This window comes from Solea solea, chromosome 4, assembly GCF_958295425.1.
Source record: "Solea solea chromosome 4, fSolSol10.1, whole genome shotgun sequence".
Taxonomy (NCBI): domain Eukaryota; kingdom Metazoa; phylum Chordata; class Actinopteri; order Pleuronectiformes; family Soleidae; genus Solea; species Solea solea.
The window spans coordinates 18,142,477-18,149,639 of NC_081137.1; the positions used below are offsets into that span (position 1 = coordinate 18,142,477).

General features: G+C 37.7%; 1 long non-coding RNA gene across 1 annotated transcript; it reads right to left on the reverse strand.

The window, feature by feature from the left end:
* Window positions 1–1,195: 1,195 nt before the first annotated feature.
* Window positions 1,196–6,692, reverse strand: LOC131457997 (uncharacterized). Its single transcript, XR_009240044.1, has 3 exons — window positions 6,220–6,692; window positions 4,498–4,631; window positions 1,196–1,701 (listed from the first exon to the last, which is right to left on the reverse strand). It is a non-coding gene; the product is annotated as an uncharacterized LOC131457997 (long non-coding RNA).
* Between the last annotated feature and the right edge of the window lie 471 nt (window positions 6,693–7,163).

Consider the following 7,163-nt stretch of genomic DNA (forward strand, 5'->3'; position numbering starts at 1 on the left):
ATTGTGAAGGTTGACGCCTGTCAGCTCCATTAATCATATTTCAGTGGGAGGGACCTCTTGGAAGACGCCTCATTGTTCTCGCATGTCTCGCTACAAAGAAAACGCACTGCCTCACAGTGTCAACATGATGAACCAATGTGTGTGTGTCTGACTTTTTTTTCCCCCTCATTGAAAGAATCAAAGTCTCCATTTTTGGTGCCTCTGCTGTCGGCTGTGCAAAATCAAGTTTTTACACTTGCATGTTAAAAGAAGAAATGAAAAGGTTCGCGAGCACAGAATGAGAACAGCTACTTTGTTAGGCTGATCCAGCCGATCCAGCTTGCTGTGTCTCTTCATTTTACACTGAATTTAGCATATTGTGTGAGCAGCCTGTTGGGGACCAATGGAGCTTGATGGGTTGGCCCAGGTTTCAATTGTCTTATCTTTTCTTTTCTTTTCTTTGTATTTTCAACCAAACACAGAAAGTACCTCTGTGTGGTCTTCTGTGCTTTCACTTGGCGTCCAGTTCAATTCAAATAAAAGTCCAGAGGCTGTGCAGCTCTTCATCGTGTGAGGGTTTCTTTTTTTTTTAAACCTATATTTTTCACTGAATCTGACTGAAACACACAGCACTGCTTTCTGCGGAATGGCATCCGAGGCAAGGACGCTCTGGAGGTAGAGCGCGTCATTGACAAGCTGTAAGGCCTGTGGGTTCGATCCATCCCCAACTCCGGTGTCCTTGCTGAAGTTTTCTCGGGGTAAGAAATTGAACCTCTAATTGATCCTGACAGCTGTGTCTTCAGTGTGTGAAAGATGTCAAAGGGTGAATGAAACTTGTCATGAAAGTATTTTGAGTTGTCGTCAAGACTGGAGACGGCAATCAGTATTTACCTGTTTGTTTTTGTGTTGTCCTTGACAGGCCTCAATCATTTACATAAGATATATATATACCTGTATTAGTATTTTTAACATAATTTCCTTTCTTGCATAGACAGGCATGTTTCACCCTGAACTCTTCCCTTTGCTTCTACTGTTTAGTAGCAGTTCTTTTCATTTATTTCACCAAGAATAAAACTAAGATTGAAAAATCTCTTTTGCAAGAGTGTCCTCGACAGGACAAGGTTACAACTATTCGAACACACAGCATGCAGAATATAACGTAAAAAGAAATAAATGTAACCCGAGGATACAGTGTAAAAACCACATAATCATAACATCAGGTATTTTCAATATAAAGTGTATTCAGGCACACTTTAAATGTTACAACATGGTAAATACATTTTCTTTTACCTTTCTTTTTTCCACATTCATAGTGTGATATCGGCATGAGTGACAAAATTACCTGCTAAAAAAAAATTCATCAGGGTTTTTCCAACATCTCCATAAACACATAACACAAGAAATAATAATAATCTGTGTTTGATTCATGCTATGAATCTCTGTCACTTCTGGAACCATTTTATCCGAATCTTTCAGAAAACTGAGAGCTCACTGAATACACAATTGGCTCAGTTGGTTCCCAGATGCTTAAAATAAACATTCACCAACGCTAGTCTAGACAATCATGGTACAAATCTTTCTGGGATTACACTCTGCAAACACATACCAACAAGCACAGGCTTCTTTGAAACGGGATGAGCGGGGGGAAAGGAGGGGTTGATCTGCAGCTGGGCTCTTTATAGGCAGGTGTCTTCCAGGTGGCCAGTCCTGAGGCAGCATCACCTGCAGAAACATCAAATGAAATGAAATTTTATATGGCATTTTCGCAAGGATCGTTTCATAGTCAGGCATAGACCTTAAACTATAAATACAGAAATAAAAGAAGAGGAAAACCCAACATTGCTACTAGTGGTGAGAAGAAAAAAAGCTCAGACTGAACCAGACTAAAAGATGTGCAGCCATCTGCCTTGGTAGGTTGGGGTAAAAGAAAAGAGAGAGACAAGTCTAAGCAGCTGTGATATAGTCAATTTCATGTCTGTATAAATGTAGGTGTATATACAAAAGAGGTTTAAATTATGCCACCTGCATCATCTTCCTTATTAAATAAATGTAGCAATCATCATCACAGACATGTGATAATTCTCTGACAATCAAATCTAATTCCAGCTCAAAAAATGTAACACTGTTTGACTCACTTTGCAGGAGTTAACGTTTCTGTTAATTGTATAATTTACCATAATCAGTGACATTCGTTATTCCTTCGTAATTAGCCACCCCCCGATGCTCTTGAAGTCTACTCAATCTTAAACATTGACAGAGGTAAAGATGACACGTGATGTCTCTGAATAAAGTAACTTCCTTCTAAGGGAAAGTGTGAGAGAGAACAAAATATGCAGTTCAATTTAAAAAAGTGAACTGTGTGAAATCATGCATTTAGATACAGTGCAAAACTGAGTTGTGACGACAAGAAACCAAAAATCCCATCACCTAACACATAGGTTTTTGTTTTTTTTGAATAACATTGTGTAAACTATATAAATCCACAAACATACAATATGTATACAAATGGAAAATAAGTAAGTTTAACAAAAAAAAAATTTATTTGTTGCATCCAGACAAAATTATGCAGTTAGATCATTTTTGTTTGTGCAAAATCATGCTAATGATTAGGACGATCTAAGGTGTGTTTGGATACATAATGATGGGAAAATACAATCATATTACTTACAAGCAATGGACAAGAACATTTCTCAGTTGCTGGAACTTTTAAATTATGGTAAGCAACACAGTCTTCAACAAACTAAATATTTCCCTACATAATTACAAAACTTTATTATGTTTCATTAAGTCTTTACTTTCTAAATATAAGTCTACATATCAACAAAACATTGTTTTTCTTAATAATGATGATGATGATAACATTCCCTGTCTGTGAATGTGCACAAAATGCAACTTTTTAAAAAGATCATGTTTTTTTCCCCTCAAGGCATTGCAACATCCTCTCCATACAAAAACACACACAGTGTTGAAACTGGTTTTTAAAACAGACGACCACAAACTCATTGTTTAGTCACAACCTGGTCTGAAACTACCAAACCCTCCTCAAGTATTTTGCATCAAATGATAAGCATCACTACCGTTACATGTCAAAACCCGGGGAAAAAAAACAGTTCAGTAGGGAATGTATTTTTGTGAGATACGATTAGGATAAAGGTAAAGACGGAGGTGGCAAACACCCCGCATTGCATACCACCAACTTCTGTTTCACACCCACTAGCAGCTGCTTCCTGAGTGGAATATGAATCAGTACGCTTTTTCGAAAAGAGAAACATTGATTTAGCTAATAATCTGCACAAACATGCATTTCTAATGCATATATTTGTACTTTTGGTACACTTGTAACATATTGTTGCCCTGAGGCAACACACAAATATCAGATTTTATTTTCACAGACCAAAAAAAAAGTAAAAATGGAAAAGCTGAAATGTCTTTCTCCAAATATATAAGTGCCTGAGAGAGAGAGGGAGAGACTGAATGTTCTATCAGGCAACTCTGTCTGGATCTCCACTTTTGTGTTCTGCCTGCTGGCTAAACATGTATTCAGATTATTTACTTTGTTATATACTTGTTTTGTCATTGTATTGACAATTCAACCATCATAATTCGACCAAACAACATAACATAAACATGAATTTATTCTCCAAGTCTTAAGATTGCTTCACAGTGTAGGCATGTTACAATTGCTGGAATAGTGGCCTTCATTCTGAAGGGCATGTGTACATGCAGCTACTTAGTAAACAGGCAACAGCAGTGTCCTCTCTCTAAACCAGAGGTCTCAAGCTCGAGACGCGGTATTAAGTATTTCTACAGATTCAGTTTGCATCGTAAATGTCAATTTTATATCGTTCCATTTCAAAATAAACACTTTTAAAATATTGTAACAAGCTTATACAGCCCATCCACTCTGTCCAACAGATGCCTTTTTTTCCCCAAAAAATTGACTGTTTATCCACTCAACCAGGCTGGACATTTAGTCGCCCCAAGGTCATTTGAGTTAGAGACCCCTGCTCTAAAATGTCCTGTGATTGGTTCCCTAAGGACGGAGGTGCAGAGGTTCTCCCTCAGATCACTTGATTTATTTAGATTGTGCTGAAGGACTGATATGAAATGACTGATATATTATTAATGATGACAAAAAATACACCTGCTGACATACACCAAACTGAGGAAGGAGGGGACTGCATGGAATTAGATTTGCGTCAATATTTTCAAACAACACTTTTTAAGAAGCAAATAAAATATCGATTCTAGCATTCAAAAATATTGTATTTTATTGTTTGATTTGTTGGGCTTGAAGTTGCTGTCCGTCTGGAACTGATCATTTTTAACTATCTAACACCTGATTCCGATGAACAGCTCGTTATCAGGCTTCTGCAGCGCTTGATGACGAGCTGACCATTTGAATCAGGTGTGATGGAGCAGGGCAACATCTAAAACATGCAGGGCAGTGTTCCCCGAGGACCAGGGCTGGGAAACACTGATCTAACATTTGTCAGATTATAAATGTTAGATACTTACAATTATTTTGTCAGATGTCGACGGGGAAAACTTGGGGATCGAGTTCCAGACGGACAGCAACTCCAAGCTCGTGACTATTTCCAGTCCATTGAGCTGTCACTCAAAAACTCAGTAGCCAATCAGCAGGCAGCTTCCTAAGGCCCGCCCATGGTCACAAACAAAAAACCATGGTGCAAAGAACAAAAACATTTATTAACAAACAATAAAATACAATATTTTTGAATGATTGAATTAATATTTTAATTGCTTCTTAAAAAGTGTTGTTTACTTCGAAAAGTGTTGATGAAAATATTGACACACATCTAATTCCATAGGGATGCTCATGGCAGCAGCAGATGGAAAGTCAGACAGAAGTCAGCATCTTAGATATTTTGGGGGTTTTCCTAAAACAATTTATAATAAAACATCTTCCAGAACACACACACACACACACACACACAAAGGGGAAATTTGCTTTAAAGTTGTTGACCTTGACATTAACCCAGGCTGAAAACTTGGGCTGGAGCAAAACACTAATGAACACGAAATGAAAGCCCAGAAACAGATCTAGAAATTAAAAGGGTAAAATGCCATGTGTGGGTCACATAAAAAAATCTAATGTCGGTTTTGTTATTTGAGTCTGAGTTTATTTGGCCAATAGCTGAGAGATTACGGGAGGATTAATTATTGAGCCCTTCTTGGCAAATTAGTCGACTATTTTGGCCACAATAATTTGACAAAGTTCTCTGTAGAAAGTTGTTTATAGGTCTTATAATTAAGCTATTTAAATGGCTTCTTCACAACCCTAAATTGTCTGCATTTATATAATTCATCATTAGATATCGACGGCACTACAAGCAGCACTTCATCAGTTAGTAAAATGTGGCAACGCACCAACATCTAACTGGAAAATGCGGTTTCATCTGAATTTGCATGAAGGAGGCTGCAGTCTGGCTCTTCTCGGCACAGATGTTATTCTCTTTGGTTGTGATAAGCACACAAGTCATTCTGCCTCGGTTCTTAGCTACAGTGCACTCACAGTCAGGGGAGACAATCAGGCCAATCAAACGTTGTTTACCAGCCATTAAGACAGTCTGCTCGCCTCAATGAGACTGGAAATGGGGAGAGTGGAAAGAAGACTGTAGAACTGCTGGAGACAGATCCGTAATTGTCTTTACTCCATTTTGACATTAATTAGGCAGAAATATGGTGAGGACAGCATGAGGGAGGAGAAGGTAGACAGGAAGGCATTTCTCCTGTGCTTTAATGTCTATCACAGGTCTCTAAGTGGGCGCTATGCAACATTAATATAGTACTGCTTGACGGTTAGCATTTACTGTACGTCTGCTGGGAGAATGAGTGTGGTTATTCTATCTTTCTGTTTATGTGTGGTAATGAATGCAGAGAGTTTGTTTGTGATTTTTGTTTTTTCTTTTACCCCAAGCTCAATGAAGAACTTTGGTGGACAATGAAGTTGTGTGACAATAAACATTTGCAGGCACATTCAATAAACTTTTTCCAGTTTTTATAAGTTTGCTATCTCAACAGGATCTCCATAGACTGTCATGGAATATATAATTGTAGCCCAGTTATCCCTATATTAATCAGGGAATGATTATTTAATTATGTCCCGTATGCTTACTAATGTTTGGCTAAACTTACTTAACCCTTTTAAGCACACTTTACACCTCATACACCTGAAAATACTTCATTCAAGAGAGCAATAAAATAAAAGTTTGGTACCTCAGGTCAACTTGAACGGCAGGTAGGCATATACAGTATCCGCACTTCAGCCTCTGAAGTGTCCTCCTGTGTCCGGTGAAGCTCCAAGAGCTGAGTGCTGGCTTATTAGTTCTAACACAGTCTTAATACATTCCCACAGTTTCCGCAATGTAGCCCGAGCTAGCTATACAGTAGCTAAGAGTCCATTCACTTTGTTAATGAATGCTAACAAAAAAAACCGGTAGGCTAACAAGCTAATACTAGCTAACGTGAAGTTCAACAACAATGTGAACCACAGTGGGAGACGTTTCCAATTGAAATGTCTCTAGCTGCTCACAGAAAATATGTTGAAAAAGTATCTTGGTAAATATTGTCGAGGATGTAATGTTAGATACCAGCTATACACTCGTTTATATCAATATTTCACGGACTTATTTTTAGCGACTTTTTTTTTTAGTCAAGCCCGTCAATCTCACTCTCGCTCTCACTTCCTCTTTCTCTCTAGGGCCGCGCCTCTCTTCTAACCCACCAATGAATGAGCAGTATTACTCTCCACCCTAAACGATACTTCCTTCTACTGCAATGAACTCTTCAAAATAAAACACATTTTTAACATTTTCTCCTTTATGACATCTGTCCCATTTTAAACCTATGTATTACACGATACAATTTTACTGTTTAATTAAATGACATTTTAACCCTATTTATGATAAAGCTAAACCTAATTAACAATTTTTGTTTAAAATATTTAAACCAGGTTACATAATGAAGATATTCATGGTATTTGCTAATGAGTCCTACTAATGAAAACTAGGTAAAATTCACTAAAGCAATCTCAAAGTCAAATCAGTATGGGAGTTCTTAAAATATAGAGCACATGACAGCCATACAAATGACATCAAACCCTTTAGATCCTGACTCAAATAACAGGCACATGTTGACTTAATCAGGCACTTTAACATCTT